Source organism: Ranitomeya imitator, chromosome 5 (genome assembly GCF_032444005.1).
Source record: "Ranitomeya imitator isolate aRanImi1 chromosome 5, aRanImi1.pri, whole genome shotgun sequence".
NCBI classification, from domain to species: Eukaryota; Metazoa; Chordata; class Amphibia; order Anura; family Dendrobatidae; genus Ranitomeya; species Ranitomeya imitator.
The window spans coordinates 493,873,894-493,894,045 of NC_091286.1; the positions used below are offsets into that span (position 1 = coordinate 493,873,894).

The window sequence follows — 20,152 nt, forward strand, 5'->3', positions numbered from 1 at the left end:
ATGTATGTCCGTCTGTGTGGGTGGCTGAGGAGGACAACTGAGTAAGTCCAAAAGATGAAGTGAGCGAGAGGAGTTTGGAGGCTGCCAATTGGTGGGTGTCAATAGGGATGTTGAAGTCACCCATGATGGTGGGAATGTCAGCAGAGAGAAAATGAAGAAGCCAGGTGTAGTACTGTTCAATAAAGGCAGTGGCCGGGCCTGGAGGTCAATATACGACAGCCACTTGGAGGTTGCAGGGAGAGTACATGCTGACAGAGTGGACTTCAAAAGGATAAGATAGGGATGAGGGGGCCATGCATATCAGGATAGGGATGAGGGGGCCATACATATCAGGATGGGGATGGGCGCCATGCATACCAGGAAAGCATTGGGTATGGGCGCCAAGCATACCAGGATAGGGATCAGGATGCCATGTATACCTGGATTGGGGACCTATATATACCAGGATGGGGGATAATAGTACAGAATTGACAACATTTTTTTCTTCACTTTTTTTTTTCTATTTTCCTCTTCTAAAACCTAGCGACATAACTACAATATGGGGACCTAGATGGGTGCATAACTACAAGATTCAAAGAAGCTTTATTGGCAGGACCAGATACACATCAGTTTTGCCAAAGCAAGTGTATAAAAGCAATAGGGATAGGGACTGTTGGGATGTTGGGTAGGAGCTGTAGGGAAGGTGGATGGGGGCAGATCCATTGTGGGGGCTATAGTCCATGGCATAGGGGAGGTGGATGGGGCAGATCCATTGTGGGGGCTATAGTCCATGGCATCATAGTTCTCTTTCTCGCAGTCTATGACATTCGCTCACATACCGCGCTGCTATCTCCACTGCTCTCTCTTCTTCCCCCAGCAGGATATATGTTTTCTCTTCCTCCTTCATGGTGATGAAGTCTGGGAAGAGATGTGAGAGTCTTCTGAAGTGAGTGTCCCTCACTGCTGAGTATTTGGAGCAGTGTAGCAGGAAGTGGGTTTCGTCCTCTATGGCCTCCTGGTCGCAGTGTTGGCACAGTCTTTCCTCCCTGGGCTTGTAGCTCTGCCTGTGTCGGCCACATTCGATGGCCAGACTGTGGGAACTGAGTCTATATCGGCTCAGGATCTGGCGGTCTCTGGGGTCCGGGAGTTTCTCAAGATATGGAGCCAGTCTGTAGTCTCTCTGTAGGCTCCGGTACATGGTCAGTTTCTGTGAGCTGATGATATCATTCTTCCAGTCACTGACATACCTCTCCTGGCCTTCGTCTGCCATCTTCCTGATTCTGGTTTTGTCAGGTTGTTGTGATTGGTGTTCTGGTCCGGTTGGGTTTCGCTGGGCTGTTCCGAGGGTTCTGGTTTTTCTGTTTCACCTACATGTATCAGGGCTTTATGGTGATGGGAATAATGGGAACATGACTACAATATGACGACCTGGATTTGGGAACATGACTACAATAGGAGAATCTGAGTCGGGACATATCTTCAATATGGGGACCTGAAAAAACACAAAAATTGAGCTTGGTTTAACTTAGTATACATGCAGCACTTAAACACATGTTCATAGTTTGTGAACTCCAGATAAAGAGCCCCTAAGTGCTAGACAGCTGAATCCCCCCTCAAGTGACCCCATTATTGGAAATTATATGCCTTCGGGAATTTATTTACAGATGTAAAGATGATTTTGACTCAATAGGTTTTTCCAGAAACAAACAGCAGTGGATGTGGCTTAGGCTAGGTTCACATCGCGTTAGTGTCATCCGTTTAATGGATCCGTTAAACAGATGCGTGAACGCTGATGCCCAAATTCACTTTTTTCTACGATTGCGCTAACGCATGCGCTAACGTATGGTAGCATTGCGTTGGCATGCGTTAGTAATAGAGGTCTATGCACAGCGAACGTGTCCGTTCACTGTGCGTTAGACCTAACGTACCCGAAAACGCGGTGGACCGCGTTCGAGGGTGTGTCACAAAGTAACGCATCATCGCTAACACATGCCGATTTTGACATGCGTTAGGATGTGCTACGATAATGGATGGCAATAGGTGCGTTAACGGATCCGTTACATTGCGTTAGTGCCGCTTAGTAAGGGATCCGTTAAACGGATGGCTCTAGCGCGATGTGATCCCAGCCTTAGTGAAAATTTCAAACTGCCGTTGTAGTGACCAGTACATTATGCCCAGCTCATGCTTCTGGAGACACGCAAATTAGGTGGGCTCTCATGACTACAGAAATGCCAAACGTGTGTGCTAAATGTGGTTTAGACACACTGGGGATCAGAGGGGAGGGGGCATTTGGTATGGGAGTGCAGAATTTGCGAAATTTCTTTTGGGGCCGAAGAGCCATTTTGCTTTTCCAGAGCCTTTGTGCTATCACTAATGTGGAAGCCCCCTATGTTTCCTTTAACAGATAACAGACCTGAGTGGGGACTTGCTTTTTTGTGGATTGAGTTGAAACTTTTATTGGGAACATGTTAAATAACATTTAGGATCACAGTTATCCGGTACTCTAAGCTGAGCACATATTTTGGAGTTTCCATCTAATTCTCAGAGTGACGTGACAGATGAAACCCTCGCTGGGGTGGACAGCGCTTTTATACTCCCCTAAAAAGACAGACACCGCCAGATCACAGGTCATACGGCAACCGCAGTGCCTCCATCTGCCTCATTATATAGAATCTTCTGTCTGAATCATGTATTTCAGAGATTTACACAGAAACCCAGGTGTCAGCGCTCAGTGTAGAGCGCAAGATAAATGTAAGCCGAGCCTTACTTCGATCTTTGGGAGGCAGAATGAAAAAAACCAACAGCAAGTGAAGAATTGGTTTTATTTATTTTTTACATTGTTCCTCATGTGGTATAAGTGATTAGACAACTTTATTCTTCAGGTCGGTGCGATATCCGATTTATTTCGGGTTTTTATGTTTGGCTGCTGTCACACACTAAAAGACACTTTTTATTGCAAAAACTATTTTTTGCATCCCCATATTTAGACAGCTATAATCATTGCATATTTCGGCCGATAGTCATGTGATGGCTTATTTTTTTCAGGACGAGTTGACATTTTTACCTTTTTATCCCCTTCAAGACCCAGCCTATTTTGACCTTAAAGACCTTGCCGTTTTTTGCAATTCTGACCAGTGTCCCTTTATGAGGTAATAACTCAGGAACGCTTCAACGGATCCTAGCGGTTCTGAGATTGTTTTTTCGTGACATATTGGGCTTCATGTTAGTGGTAAATTTAGGTCAATAAATTCTGCATTTATTTGTGATAAACACGGAAATTTGGCGAAAATTTTGAAAATTTCGCAATTTTCACATTTTGAATTTTTATTCTGTTAAACCAGAGAGATATGTGACACAAAATAGTTAATAAATAACATTTCCCACATGTTTACTTTACATCAGCACAATTTTGGAAACAAAATTTTTTTTTGTTAGGAAGTTATAAGGGTTAAAATTCGACCAGCGATTTGTCATTTTTACAACGAAATTTACAAAACCATTTTTTTTAGGGACCACCTCACATTTGAAGTCAGTTTGAGGGGTCTATATGGCTGAAAATACCCAAAAGTGACACCATTCTAAAAACTGCACCCCTCAAGGTACTCAAAACCACATTCCAGAAGTTTATTAACCCTTCAGGTGCTTCACAGCAGCAGAAGCAACATGGAAGGAAAAAATGAACATTTAACTTTTTAGTCACAAATATTATCTTTCAGCAACAATTTTTTTATTTTCCCAATGGTAAAAGGAGAAACTGAACCACGAAAGTTGTTGTCCAATTTGTCCTGAGTACGCTGATACCTCATATGTGGGGGTAAACCACTGTTTTGGCGCACGGCAGGGCTTGGAAGGGAAGGAGCGCCATTTGACTTTTTGAATCAAAAATTGGCTCCACTCTTTAGCGGACACCATGTCACGTTTGGAGAGCCCCCGTGTACCTAAAAATTGGAGCTCCCCCACAAGTGACCCCATTTTGGAAACTAGACGCCCCAAGGAACTTATCTAGATGCATAGTGAGCACTTTGAACCCCCAGGTGCTTCACAAATTGATCCGTAAAAATGAAAAAGTACTTTTTTTTCACAAAAAAATTCTTTTAGCCTCAATTTTTTCATTTTCACATGGGCAACAGGATAAAATGGATCCTAAAATGTGTTGGGCAATTGCTCCTGAGTACACCAATACCTCACATGTGGAGGTAAACCACTGTTTGGGCACATGGTAAGGCTCGGAAGGGAAGGAGCGCCATTTGACTTTTTGAATGAAAAATTATTTCCATCGTTAGCGGACACCATGTCGCGTTTGGATAGCTCCTGTGTGCCTAAACATTGGCGCTCCCCCACAAGTGACCCCATTTTGGAAACTAGACCCCCCAAGGAACTAATTTAGATGCCTAGTGAGCACTTTAAACCCTCAGGTGCTTCACAAATTGATCTGTAAAAATGAAAAAGTACTTTTTTTTCACAAAAAAATTCTTTTCGCCTCAATTTTTTCATTTTCACATGGGCAGTAGGATAAAATGGATCATAAAATTTGTTGGGCAATTTCTCCCGAGTACGCCGATACCTCATATGTGGGGGTAAACCACTGTTTGGGCACTCGGCAGGGCTCGGAAGAGAAGGCGCGCCATTTGACTTTTTGAATGGAAAATTAGCTCCAATTGTTAGCGGACACCATGTCGCGTTTGGAGAGCCCCTGTGTGCCTAAACATTGGAGCTCCCGCACAAGTGACCCCATTTTGGAAACTAGACCCCCCCAAGGAACTTATCTAGATGCATATTGAGCACTTTAAACCCCCAGGTGCTTCACAGAAGTTTATAACGCAGAGCCATGAAAATAAAAAATAATTTTTCTTTCCTCAAAAATGATTTTTTAGCCTGGAATTTCCTATTTTGCCAAGGATAATAGGAGAAATTGGACCCCAAATATTGTTGTCCAGTTTGTCCTGAGTACGCTGATACCCCATATGTGGGGGTAAACCACTGTTTGGGCGCACGGCAGGGCTCGGAAGGGATGGCACGCCATTTGGCTTTTTAAATGGAAAATTAGCTCCAATCATTAGCGGACACCATGTCACGTTTGGAGAGCCCCTGTGTGCGTAAACATTGGAGATCCCCCAGAAATGACACCATTTTAGAAACTAGACCCCCAAAGGAACTAATCTAGATGTGTGGTGAGGACTTTGAACCCCCAAGTGCTTCACAGAAGTTTATAACGCAGAGCCATGAAAATAAAAAAAAAAATTATTTTCTCAAAAATGATCTTTTAGCCTGCAATTTTTTATTTTCCCAAGGGTAACAGGAGAAATTTGACCCCAAAAGTTGTTGTCCAGTTTCTCCTGAGTACGCTGATACCCCATATGTGGGGGTAAATCACTGTTTGGGCACATGCCGGGGCTCGGAAGTGAAGTAGTGACGTTTTGAAATGCAGACTTTGATGGAATGCTCTGTGGGCGTCACGTTGCGTTTGCAGAGCCCCTGATGTGGCTTAACAGTAGAAACCCCCCACAAGTGACCCCATTTTGGAAACTAGACCCCCAAAGGAACTTATCTAGATATGTGGTGAGCACTTTGAACCCCCAAGTGCTTCATAGAAGTTTATAATGCAGAGCCGTGAAAATAATAAATACGTTTTCTTTCCTCAAAAATAATTATTTAGCCCAGAGTTTTTTAATTTTCCCAAGGGTAACAGGAGAAATTTGACCCCAAAAGTTGTTGTCCAGTTTCTCCTGAGTACGCTGATACCCCATATGTGGGGGTAAATCACTGTTTGGGCACATGCCGGGGCTCGGAAGTGAAGTAGTGACGTTTTGAAATGCAGACTTTGATGGAATGCTCTGTGGGCGTCACGTTGCGTTTGCAGAGCCCCTGATGTGGCTTAACAGTAGAAACCCCCCACAAGTGACCCCATTTTGGAAACTAGACCCCCAAAGGAACTTATCTAGATATGTGGTGAGCACTTTGAACCCCCAAGTGCTTCATAGAAGTTTATAATGCAGAGCCGTGAAAATAATAAATACGTTTTCTTTCCTCAAAAATAATTATTTAGCCCAGAGTTTTTTAATTTTCCCAAGGGTAACAGGAGAAATTTGACCCCAATATTTGTTGTCCAGTTTCTCCTGAGTACGGTGATACCCCATATGTGGGGGTAAACTACTGTTTGGGCACATGCCGGGGCTTGGAATTGAAGTAGTGACGTTTTGAAATGCAGACTTTGATGGAATGCTCTGCGGGCGTCACGTTGCGTTTGCAGAGCCCCTGATGTGCCTAAACAGTAGAAACCCCCCACAAGTGACCCCATTTTGGAAACTAGACCCTGAAAGGAACTTATCTAGATGTGTGGTGAGCACTTTGAACCCCCAAGTGCTTCATAGAAGTTTATAATGCAGAGCCGTGAAAATAATAAATACGTTTTCTTTCCTCAAAAATAATTATTTAGCCCAGAATTTTTTATTTTCCCAAGGGTTACAGGAGAAATTGGACCCCAAAAGTTGTTGTCCAGTTTCTCCTGAGTACGCTGATACCCCATATGTGGGGGTAAACCACTGTTTGGGCACACGTCGGGGCTCAGAAGGGAAGTAGTGACTTTTGAAATGCAGACTTTGATGGAATGGTCTGCGGGTGTCACGTTGCGTTTGCAGAGCCCCTGGTGTGCCTAAACAGTAGAAACCCCCCACAAGTGACCCCATTTTAGAAACTAGACCCCCCAAGGAACTTATCTAGATATGTGGTGAGCACTTTGAACCCCCAAGTGCTTCACAGACGTTTACAACACAGAGCCGTGAAAATAAAAAATCATTTTTCTTTCCTCAAAAATTATGTTTTAGCAAGCATTTTTTTAGATTCACAAGGGTAACAGGAGAAATTGGACCCCAGTAATTGTTGCGCAGTTTGTCCTGAGTATGCTGGTACCCCATATGTGGGGGTAAACCACTGTTTGGGCACACGTCAGGGCTCGGAAGTGAGGGAGCACCATTTGACTTTTTGAATACGAGATTGGCTGGAATCAATGGTGGCGCCATGTTGCGTTTGGAGACCCCTGATGTGCCTAAACAGTGGTAACCCCTCAATTCTAACTCCAACACTAACCCCAACACACCCCTAACCCTAATCCCAACTGTAGCCATAATCCTAATCACAACCCTAACCCCAACACACCCCTAACCACAACCCTAACCCCAACACACCCCTAACCCTAACCACAACCCTAATTCCAACTCTAACCCTAAGGCTATGTGCCCACGTTGCGGATTCGTGTGAGATATTTCCGCACCATTTTTGAAAAATCTGCGGGTAAAAGGCACTGTGTTTTACCTGCGGATTTTCCGCGGATTTCCAGTGTTTTTTGTGCGGATTTCACCTGCGGATTCCTATTGAGGAACAGGTGTAAAACGCTGCGGATTCCGCACAAAGAATTCACATGCTGCGGAAAATACAACGCAGCGTTTCCGCGCGGTATTTTCCGCATCACGGGCACAGCGGATTTGGTTTTTCATATGTTTACATGGTACTGTAAACCTGATGGAACACTGCTGCGAATCCGCAGCCAAATCCGCACCGTGTGCACATAGCCTAATTCTAAAGGTATGTGCACACGCTGCGGAAAACGCTGCGGATCCGCAGCAGTTTCCCATGAGTGTACAGTTCAATGTAAACCTACGGGAAACAAAAATCGCTGTACACATGCTGCGGAAAAACTGCACGGAAACGCAGCGGTTTACATTCCGCAGCATGTCACTTCTTTGTGCGGATTCCGCAGCGGTTTTACAACTGCTCCAATAGAAAATCGCAATTGTAAAACCGCAGTGAAATGCGCAGAAAAAAACGCGGTAAATCCGCCATAAATCCGCAGCGGTTTAGCACTGCGGATTTATCAAATCCGCAGCGGAAAAATCCGCAGAGGACCAGAATACGTGTGCACATTCCTAACCCTAGCCCTAACCCTACCCCTAACCCTACCCCTAACCCTAACCCTAGCCCTACCCCTAACCCTACCCCTAACCCTACCCCTAACCCTAACCCTACCCCTAACCCTACCCCTAACCCTACCCCTAACCCTAACCCTAACCCTACCCCTAACCCTAACCCTACCCCTAACCCTAACCCTATTCTAACATTAGTGGAAAAAAAAAATTTCTTTATTTTTTTATTGTCCCTACCTATGGGGGTGACAAAGGGGGGGGGGGGGTCATTTATTATTTTGTTTATTTTGATCACTGAGATAGATTATATCTCAGTGATCAAAATGCACTTTGGAACGAATCTGCCGGCCGGCAGATTCGGCGGGCGCACTGCGCATGCGCCCGCCATTTTGGAAGATGGCGGCGCCCGGGAGAAGACGGACGGGACCACAGCTGGATCGGTAAGTATGATAGGGTGGGGGGGGGACCACGGGGGGGGGATCGGAGCACGGGGGGGGGAATCGGAGCGCGGGAGGGGTGGAACGGAGCGCGGGGGGCGTGGAACGGAGCACGGGGGGGCTGGAATGGAGCACGGGGGGGTGGAACGGAGCACGGGGGGGGGTGGATCGGAGTGCAGGGGGGGTGATTGGAGCACGGGGGGGTGATTGAAGCACGGGGGGAGCGGACACGAGCACGGGGGGGAGCGGAGCACAGGGCGGAGGGGAGCCGGAGCAGTGTACCGGCCAGATCGGGGGGGTGGGGGGGCGATCGGAGGGGTGGGGTGGGGGCACACTAGTATTTCCAGCCATGGCCGATGATATTTCAGCATCGGCCATGGCTGGATTGTAATATTTCACCCGTTATAATGGGTGAAATATTACAAATCGCTCTGATTGGCAGTTTCACTTTCAACAGCCAATCAGAGCGATCGTAGCCACGGGGGGGGTGAAGCCACCCCCCCTGGGCTAAACTACCACTCCCCCTGTCCCTGCAGATCGGGTGAAATGGGAGTTAACCCTTTCACCCGGCCTGCAGGGACGCGATCTTTCCATGACGCCGCATAGGCGTCATGGGTCGGATTGGCACCGACTTTCATGACGCCTACGTGGCGTCAAAGGTCGGGAAGGGGTTATTGGTGCCATTTTTGGGCACATGACATTTTTTGATCACTTTCATTTTTTATTTTTGTGAGGTAGAATGAACAAAACCAGCAATTTTTGTTTGTTTGTTTTTAAAACCATCCTGCATGTGGTAAAATTTATAAGAAAGCTTTATTCTTCAGGTCAGTACGATTAACCCCTTCATGACCCAGCCTATTTTGACCTTAAAGACCTTGCCGTTTTTTGCAATTCTGACCAGTGTCCCTTTATGAGGTAATAACTCAGGAACGCTTCAATGGATCCTAGCGGTTCTGAGATTGTTTTTTTGTGACATATTGGGCTTCATGTTAGTGGTAAATTTAGGTCAATAAATTCTGTGTTTATTTGTGATAAAAATGGAAATTTGGCGAAAATTTTGAAAATTTCGCAATTTTCACATTTTGAATTTTTATTCTGTTAAACCAGAGAGTTATGTGACACAAAATAGTTAATAAATAACATTTCCCACACGTCTACTTTACATCAGCACAATTTTGGAAACAAAATTTTTTTTTGCTAGGAAGTTATAAGGGTTAAAATTTGACCACCGATTTCTCATTTTTACAACGAAATTTACAAAACCATTTTTTTTAGGGACCACCTCACATTTGAAGTCAGTTTGAGGGGTCTATATGGCTGAAAATACCCAAAAGTGACACCATTCTAAAAATTGCACCCCTCAAGGTGCTCAAAACCACATTCAGGAAGTTTATTAACCCTTCAGGTGCTTCACAGCAGCAGAAGCAACATGGAAGGAAAAAATGAACATTTAACTTTTTAGTCACAAAAATGATTTTTCAGCAACAATTTTTTTATTTTCCCAATGGTAAAAGGAGAAACTGAACCACGAAGGTTGTTGTCCAATTTGTCCTGAGTACGCCGATACCTCATATGTAGGGGTAAACCACTGTTTGGGCGCACTGCAGGGCTTGGAAGGGAAGGAGCGCCATTTGACTTTTTGAATGAAAAATTGGCTGCACTCTTTAGCGGACACCATGTCACGTTTGGAGAGCCCCCGTGTGCCTAAAAATTGGAGCTCCCCCACAAGTGTCCCCATTTTGGAAACTAGACGCCCCAAGGAACTTATCTACATGCATAGTGAGCCCTTTAAACCCCCAGGTGCTTCACAAATTGATCCGTAAAAATGAAAAAGTACTTTTTTTCACAAAAAAATTATTTTAGCCTCAATTTTTTCATTTTCACATGGACAACAGGATAAAATGGATCCTAAAATTTGTTGGGCAATTTCTCCTGAGTACACTGATACCTCATATGTGGAGGTAAACCACTGTTTGGGCACATGGTAAGGCTCGGAAGGGAAGGAGCGCCATTTGACTTTTTGAATGAAAAATTATCTCCATCGTTAGCGGACACCATGTCGCGTTTGGAGAGACCCTGTGTGCCTAAACATTGGAGCTCCCCTACAAGTGACCCCATTTTGGAAACTGGACCCCCCAAGGAACTTATCTAGATGCCTAGTGAGCACTTTTAACCCCCAGGTGCTTCACAAATTGATCCGTAAAAATGAAAAAGTACTTTTTTTTCACAAAAAATTTCTTTTCGCCTCAATTTTTTCATTTTCACATGGGCAATAGGATAAAATGGATCCGAAAATTTGTTGAGCAATTTCTCCCGAGTACGCCGATACCTCATATGTGGGGGTAAACCACTGTTTGGGCAAACGGCAGGGCTCGGAAGGGAAGGCGCGCCTTTTGACTTTTTGAATGGAAAATTAGCTCCAATTGTTAGCGGACACCATGTCGCGTTTGGAGAGCCCCTGTGTGCCTAAACATTGGAGCTCCCGCACAAGTGACCCCATTTTGGAAACTAGACCCCCCCAAGGAACTTATCTAGATGCATATTGAGCACTTTAAACCCCCAGGTGCTTCACAGAAGTTTATAACGCAGAGCCATGAAAATAAAAAATAATTTTTCTTTCCTCAAAAATGATTTTTTAGCCTGGAATTTCCTATTTTGCCAAGGATAATAGGAGAAATTGGACCCCAAATATTGTTGTCCAGTTTGTCCTGAGTACGCTGATACCCCATATGTGGGGGTAAACCACTGTTTGGGCGCACGGCAGGGCTCGGAAGGGATGGCACGCCATTTGGCTTTTTAAATGGAAAATTAGCTCCAATCATTAGCGGACACCATGTCACGTTTGGAGAGCCCCTGTGTGCCTAAACATTGGAGATCCCCCAGAAATGACACCATTTTAGAAACTAGACCCCCAAAGGAACTAATCTAGATGTGTGGTGAGGACTTTGAACCCCCAAGTGCTTCACAGAAGTTTATAACGCAGAGCCATGAAAATAAAAAAAAAAATTATTTTCTCAAAAATGATCTTTTAGCCTGCAATTTTTTATTTTCCCAAGGGTAACAGGAGAAATTTGACCCCAAAAGTTGTTGTCCAGTTTCTCCCGAGTACGCCGATACCTCATATGTGGGGGTAAACCACTGTTTGGGCAAACGGCAGGGCTCGGAAGGGAAGGCGCGCCTTTTGACTTTTTGAATGGAAAATTAGCTCCAATTGTTAGCGGACACCATGTCGCGTTTGGAGAGCCCCTGTGTGCCTATGCATTGGAGCTCCCCCACAAGTGACCCCATTTTGGAAACTAGACCCCCCAAGGAACTTATCTAGATGCATACTGAGCACTTTAAACCCCCAGGTGCTTCACAGAAGTTTATAATGCAGAGCCATGAAAATAAAAAATAATTTTTCTTTTCTCAAAAATGATTTTTTAGCCTGGAATTTCCTATTTTGCCAAGGGTAATAGGAGAAATTGGACCACAAATGTTGTTGTCCAGTTTGTCCTGAGTACGCAGATACCCCATATGTGGGGGTAAACCACTGTTTGGGCGCACGGCAGGGCTCAGAAGGGAAGGCACGCCATTTGGCTTTTTAAATGGAAAATTAGCTCCAATCATTAGCGGACACCATGTCGCGTTTGAAGAGCCCCTGTGTGCCTAAACATTGGAGATCCCCGACAAATGACCCCATTTTGGAAACTAGACCCCCAAAGGAACTAATCTAGATGTGTGGTGAGCACTTTGAACCCTCAAAGTGCTTCACAGAAGTTTATAACGTAGAGCCATGAAAATTAAAAAAAAAAATTATTTTCTCAAAAATGATTTTTTAGCCCGCTATTTTTTATTTTTCCAAGGGTAACAGGAGAAATTTCACCCCAAACGTTGTTGTCCAGTTTCTCCTGAGTACGCTGATGCCCCATATGTGGGGGTAAACCACTGTTTAGGCACATGCTGGGGCTCGGAAGTGAAGTAGTGACGTTTTGAAATGCAGACTTTGATGGAATGCTCTGCGGGCGTCACGTTGCGTTTGCAGAGCCCCTGATGTGGCTAAACAGTAGAAACCCCCCACAAGTGACCCCATTTTGGAAACTAGACCCCGAAAGGAACTTATCTAGATGTGAGGTGAGCACTTTGAACCCCCAAGTGCTTCACAGAAGTTCATAACACAGAGCAGTGAAAATAATAAATACGTTTTCTTTCCTCAAAAATAATTATTTAGCCCAGAATTTTTTATTTTCCCAAGGGTTACAGGAGAAATTGGACCCCAAAAGTTGTTGTCCAGTTTCTCCTGAGTACTCTGATAACCCATGTGTGGGGGTAAACCACTGTTTGGGCACACGTCGGGGCTCAGAAGGGAAGTAGTGACTTTTGAAATGCAGACTTTGATGGAATGGTCTGCGGACGTCACGTTGCGTTTGCAGAGCCCCTGGTGTGCCTAAACAGTAGAAACCCCCCACAAGTGACCCCATTTTGGAAACTAGACCCCCAAAGGAACTTATCTAGATATGTGGTGAGCACTTTCAACCCCCAAGTGCTTTACAGAAGTTTATAACACAGAGCCGTGAAAATAATAAATACGTTTTCTTTCCTCAAAAATAATTTTTTAGCCCAGAATTTTTTATTTTCTTAAGGGTTACAGGAGAAATTGGACCCCAAAAGTTGTTGTCCAGTTTCTCCTGAGTACGCTGATACCCCATGTGTGGGGGTAAACCACTGTTTGGGCACACGTCGGGGCTCAGAAGGGAAGTAGTGACTTTTGAAATGCAGACTTTGATGGAATGGTCTGCGGACGTCACGTTGCGTTTGCAGAGCCCCTGGTGTGCCTAAACAGTAGAAACCCCCCACAAGTGACCCCATTTTAGAAACTAGACCCCCCAAGGAACTTATCTAGATATGTGGTGAGCACTTTGAACCCCCAAGTGCTTCACAGACGTTTACAACGCAGAGCCGTGAAAATAAAAAATCATTTCCTCAAAAATGATGTTTTAGCAAGCAATTTTTTATTTTCACAAGGGTAACAGGAGAAATTGGACCCCAGTAATTGTTGCGCAGTTTGTCCTGAGTATGCTGGTACCCCATATGTGGGGGTAAACCACTGTTTGGGCGCACGTCAGGGCTCGGAAGTGAGGGAGCACCATTTGACTTTATGAATACAAGATTGGCTGGAATTAATGGTGGCGCCATGTTGCGTTTGGAGACCCCTGATGTGCCTAAACAGTGGAAACCCCTCAATTCTACCTCCAACACTAACCCCAACACACCCCTAACCCTAATCCCAACTGTAGCCATAACCCTAATCACAACCCTAACCCCAACACACCCCTAACCACAACCCTAACCCCAACACACCCCTAACCCTAATTCCAACCCTAACCCTAAGGCTATGTGCCCACGTTGCGGATTCGTGTGAGATTTTTCAGCATCATTTTTGAAAAATCCGCGGGTAAAGGGCAATTCGTTTTACCTGCGGATTTACCGTGGATTTCCAGTGTTTTTTGTGCGGATTTCACCTGTGGATTCCTATTGAGGAACAGGTGTAAAACGCTGCGGAATCCGCACAAAGAATTGACATGCTGCGGAAAATACAACGCAGCGTTTCCGCGTGGTATTTTCCGCACCATGGGCACAGCGGATTTAGTTTTCCATAGGTTTACATGGAACTATAAACCTGATGGAACACTGCTGCGAATCCGCAGCGGCCAATCCGCTGCGGATCCGCAGCCAAATCCGCACCGTGTGCACATGGCCTAATTCTAAAGGTATGTGCGCACGCTGCGGATCCGCAGCAGTTTCCCATGAGTTTACAGTTCAATGTAAACCTATGGGAAACAAAAATCGCTGTGCACATGCTGCGGAAAAACTGCACGGAAACGCAGGGGTTTACATTCCGCAGCATGTCACTTCTTTCTGCGGATTCCGCAGCGGTTTTACAACTGCTACAATAGAAAATCGCAGTTGTAAAACCGCAGTGAAATGCGCAGAAAAACCGCGGTAAATCCGCGATAAATCCACAGCGGTTTAGCACTGCGGATTTATCAAATCCGCAGCGGAAAAATCCGCAGAGGAACAGAATACGTGTGCACATACCGAAACCCTACCCCTAACCCTACCCCTAACCCTAACCCTAACCCTACCCCTAACCTTAACCCTAGTTCTTACCCCAACCTTAGTGGAAAAAAAATATATATTTTTTTTTATTGTCCCTACCAATGGGGGTGACAAAGGGGGGGGGGGGGGCATTTACTATTTTTTTTATTTTGATCACTGAGATAGGTTATATCTCAGTGATCAAAACTCACTCTGGAACGAATCTGCCAGCCGGCAGATTCGGCGGGCGCACTGCACATTCGCCCGCCATTTTGGAAGATGGCGGCGCCCAGGAAAGAAGACGGACGGATCCCGGGAGGCCGGGTAAGTATAAGGGGGGGGGAGATCAGGGCACGGGGAGGGGGCGTCGGAGCACGGGGGGGTGGATCGGAGCACGGGGGGGTGGATCGGAACACCGGGGGGGTGGATTTGAGCACGGGGTGGGGGATCGCTGTGCAGGGGGGTGGATCGGAGCACGGGGGGGATCGCTGTGCGGGGGGGTGGGGTGATCGGAGTGCGGGGGGGTTTGTTTGGAGCACGGGGGGTGTGATTGGAGCACGGGGGAGCGGACAGGAGGACGGGGGAGCGGAGCACAGGACGGAGGGGAGCGGACCACAGATCGGTGGGGTGGGGTGGGTGCATATAAGTGTTTCCAGCCATGGCCGATGATATTGCAGCATCGGCCATGGCTGGATTGTAATATTTCACCAGTTTTTTAGGTGAAATATTACAAATCGCTCTGATTGGCAGTTTCACTTTCAACAGCCAATCAGAGCGATCGTAGCCACGGGGGGGGGGGGGGGTGAAGCCTCCCCCCCTGGGCTAAACTACCACTCCCCCTGTCCCTGCAGGCCGGGTGAAATGGGAGTTAACCCTTTCACCCGATCTGCAGGGACGCGATCATTCTGTGACACAGCATATGCGTCACAGGTCGGATTGGCACCGACTTTCATGACGCATACGCTGTGTCACAGGTCGGGAAGGGGTTAAAGAGATACCCAATTTATATTTTTTTTATGTTTTGCCGCTTTTACACAATAAAAACTTTTATAGAAAAAAATATTTTTTTTCATCACTTTATTCTGAGAGCTGTAACTTTTTTATTTTTCAGCTGATGGAACTGTAGGATGGCTTGTTTTTTTGCGGGACCAGATGGCGTTTTCAGCGTTACCATTTTTATTTCAATTTGTCTTGTTGATCGGCTTTTATTGCACTTTTTGTTCGGCGGTATGATGATAAAGCATAGTTTTTTGCCTCATTTTTTATTTATATATATTTTTTTAACCCCTTTACCCCCAAGGGTGGTTTGCACGTTAATGACCAGGCCAATTTTTACAATTCTGACCACTGTCCCTTTATGAGGTTATAACTCCGAAACGCTTCAACGGATCCTGGTGATTCTGACATTGTTTTCTCGTGACATATTGTACTTCATGATAGTGGTAAAATTTCTTTGATAGTACCTGCGTTTATTTGTGAAAAAAACGGAAATTTGGCGAAAATTTTGAAAATTTCGCAATTTTCAAACTTTGAATTTTTATGCAATTAAATCACAGAGATATGTCACACAAAATACTTAATAAGTAACATTTCCCACATGTCTCCTTTACATCAGCATAATTTTGGAACCAATTTTTTTTTTTGTTAGGGAGTTATAAGGGTTAAAAGTTGACCAGCAATTTCTCATTTTTACAACACCATTTTTTTTTAGGGACCACGTCTCATTTGAAGTCATTTTGAGGGGTCTATATGATAGAAAATGCCCAAGTGTGACACCATTCTAAAAACTGCACCCCTCAAGGTGCTCAAAACCACATTCAAGAAGTTTATTAACCCTTCAGGTGTTTAATAGGAATTTTTGGAATGTTTAAATAAAAATGAACACAAAACATTTACTTCAGCTCCAATTTGTTTTATTTTACCAAGGGTAACAGGAGAAATTGGACCCAAAAAGTTGTTGTCCAATTTGTCCTGAGTACGCTGATACCCCATATGTGGCAGTAAACCACTGTTTGGGTGCATGCAGGGCCGTATTTAGAGTTTCTGCTGCCCTAGGCACTTTTAGTGCTGCCTCCCCCCTTGGTGAGTATGACACTATCGGCAGTGACTTTGGCAAGAATCGCTGTTGTTTGCAGCAGATCGGGCAGTTTTTTTGCATCTGCAGCGTAATGTATCATTTACGGCAACACTGCGTTTGGCCTCATTCATTCCCTATGGGATTTGCGGCACTTGCCGTGATCTGGTAAATGCGGTACCATACCTCCCAACTCTTGAAGGGAAAGAGGTATAAAGGTTGCGGCACACGTAGTGCGCCGGGGCAAATTTTAGGCCACGCCTCTGACCACACCCATTTCACAACTAGTCACACCCATATTCAAGTCCCAACCACACCCATTTAGCACTGCTGATCACACTGTTTCATATACAATAATTATAACAAAAAAAAAAATATGGCCACACAATGCTCCATACTGTATAATGGCCACACATGATGCTCCATATTGTATAATGGCCACACATGATGCTCCATACTGTATAATGGCCACACATGATGCTCCATACTGTATAATGGCCCCACATGATGCTCCATATTGTATAATGGCCACACATGATGCTCCATACTGTATAATGGCTCTACATGATGCTCCGAATCCATACTGTATAATGGCAACATATGATGCTTCACGCATAATGTTTAATGGCCCACCCCCCTCCCATCCTGTATGCATGGCTCATCTCCCCCCCATGCATGGCTCATCGGCTACCCACCCCCATCATGCATGGCTCATCTCTCCCCCTCTCCTGTATGCATGGCTCATCTCCCCCTCCATATGCGTGGCTCATGATGTCCCCCTCCCTGTATGCAGGGGTGGCTCTGGCTCATGATGTCCCCCTCCCTGTATACAGGAGTGGCTCTGGCTCATCTCCCATCATCCCCCATGCATGGCTCATGTGATGTCCCCCTCCCAGGCCTCCCTGTATGCAGGGGTGGCTCTTGCTCATCTCCCATCCCCAGCTTTGTAGCACTGGGGTCTGGGGTTCAAATCCCAACAAGGATGACATCTGCAGAGTTTCGATGTTCTCCCCGTGTTAGTGTGGGTTTTCTACCACACTCAAAAGACCAACTAATAGGATGTTTAGATTGTGAGCCCCAATGGGGACAGTGTTGATGCATGAAAAATGCTGTGGAGTTAATAGAATAATATCAGTGAATAAATATTCTTCTTAATATTATGTCACAATACCAGGATCTGAGGATCTTCTGTTTCGAGGTCAAGAGCTCTCTGATGCGATGTTGCTGCCTGTCTCGCCGTCTTCCTCTTTTGACACTGCAGTGTGGTGGACAAGAGAGCATTAACTGGTTAACAAGTATCGGTGTCTGTGTACTAACTGAACTATAACTCTCCCCATACCATGTCCAGCAGACATTGTAGGATTAATATATGGACTTTATCATTCTATTACTGATACTGTATAATAGCCACACATGATGCTCCATACTGTATAATGGCCACACATGATGCTCCATACTGTATAATGGCTCTACATGACGCTCCATACTGTATAATGGGCGGCCACACATGATGCTCAATACTGTATAATAGTCACATGATGCTCAATACTGTATAATGGCCACACATGATGCTCAATACTGTATAATGGCCACATGATGCTCCATGCATACTGTATAATGGGCACACATGATGCTCCATACTGTATAAAGACCACACATGATGTTCCTTACTGTATAATGGCCACACATGATGCTCAATACTGTATAATGAGTGACCACATATGATGCTCAATACTGTATAATGGCCACATATGATGCTCCATGCATACTGTATAATGGCCACATGATGCTCCATAGTGTATAATGACCGCACATGATGCTCCATACTGTATGATGGCGACACATGATGCTCCATACTGTATAATGACCACATATGATGCTCCATGCATACTGTATAATGGCCAACCCCCACCTCCCATCATGTATGCATGGCTCATCTCCCCCTCCCTGTATGCATAGGTGGCTCATCTCCCCCCCCCCCCCCCGTATGCATGCATGTGATGGGTGGCTCATCTCCCCCCCCCCCTATGCATGCATGTGATGGGTGGCTCATCTCCCCCCCCCTATGCATGCATGTGATGGGTGGCTCATCTCCCCCCCCCCCCCCGTATGCATGCATGTGATGGGTGGCTCATCTCCCCCCCCCCCGTATGCATGCATGTGATGATGGGTGGCTCATGAGTCATCTCCCCCCCCCCCCCTATGCATGCATGTGATGGGTGGCTCATCTCCCCCCCCCCCCCCCGTATGCATGCATGTGATGGGTGGCTCATGAGTCATCTCCCCCCCCCCCCTATGCATGCATGTGATGGGTGGCTCATCTCCCCCCCCCCCCCCCGTATGCATGCATGTGATGGGTGGCTCATCTCCCCCCCCCCCCGTATGCATGCATGTGATGATGGGTGGCTCATGAGTCATCTCCCCCCCCCCCCCTATGCATGCATGTGATGGGTGGCTCATCTCCCCCCCCCCCCCCCGTATGCATGCATGTGATGGGTGGCTCATGAGTCATCTCCCCCCCCCCCCTATGCATGCATGTGATGGGTGGCTCATCTCCCCCCCCCCCCCCCCCCCCCCCGTATGCATGCATGTGATGGGTGGCTCATGAGTCATCTCCCCCCCCCCCCCTATGCATGCATGTGATGGGTGGCTCATCTCCCCCCCCCCCCCCCCCCTATGCATGCATGTGATGGGTGGCTCATGAGTCATCTCCCCCCCCCCCCTATGCATGCATGTGATGGGTGGCTCATCTCCCCCCCCCCTATGCGTGCACTGGCTCATTTCCCATCCCATCCCCCCCCCCCCCGGGCACCGCCGTATGCTTGGCTCGTCATCTTCCCCCCTGGGCCTGGCTGTATGCGTGGGTGGCTGAGGCTCCATCATCGGCTCCCCGACGCGACGCTCCCATCTCTTGTGGCTCGCCTCGTCCACCACGGTCCTCCACCTTCATCCTCCCGAGTCCCCGGCTCCCCCCGTCCTCCTGGCTGTCTCAGCAGTAAGTTTTACCTCACACGCCGCGGACCGCGCAGAGGAACGGAATCCTCGCTCCACCTCTGTGCTCTGTCCCACTCCCTGCGCAGCACTGTCCCTCGCCCTGTGTGAGCGCCGCGGTCAGGTGGTACCGCCTGATTAAGGTGATGAATATGCATGCATATTCATCACCTTAATCAGGTGAGGCGGTACCATGTGACAGCGGCTCACTCAGGGCGAGTTGCAGTCGCTGAGAGCAGACCAGCCGCGCCGGCACCGCTGGAGCAGGTGAGGTGAGTATGATGACAGACAGTAAGTCAATACTGTCTTGTCTTGAAGGGGGGGGGGGCTGGGCCAGCCAGCAAGGATGCATCAGCGGCGCCGGGGGGCGGGGGGGGGGGGGTTGATGGGGGCGGGGTCTTAGGGCCAAACCGGACTTTATAATAATAAAAAAAAAAAAAAAAAAACCTGCTCAGGTGCCGCCCCCCCCCGCATCTCCCCGCCCTAGGCACGTGCCCTCGAGTGCCTAGTGGCAAATACGGCCCTGGGTGCATGGGAGAGCTCGGAAGGGAAGGAGCGCTATTTGACTTTTCAATGCAAAATTGACAGGAATTGAGATGGGACGCCATGTTGCGTTTGGAGAGCCACTGATGTGCCTAAACATTGAAACCCCCCACAAGTGACACCATTTTGGA

At 46.6% G+C, this 20,152-nt stretch overlaps 1 long non-coding RNA gene across 1 annotated transcript; it reads right to left on the reverse strand.

Annotated features, from left to right (window-relative positions):
• Positions 1-552: 552 nt before the first annotated feature.
• LOC138680835 (uncharacterized) lies at positions 553-19,591 on the reverse strand. Its single transcript, XR_011321800.1, has 3 exons — positions 19,494-19,591; positions 17,659-17,742; positions 553-1,471 (listed from the first exon to the last, which is right to left on the reverse strand). It is a non-coding gene; the product is annotated as an uncharacterized lncRNA (long non-coding RNA).
• Between the last annotated feature and the right edge of the window lie 561 nt (positions 19,592-20,152).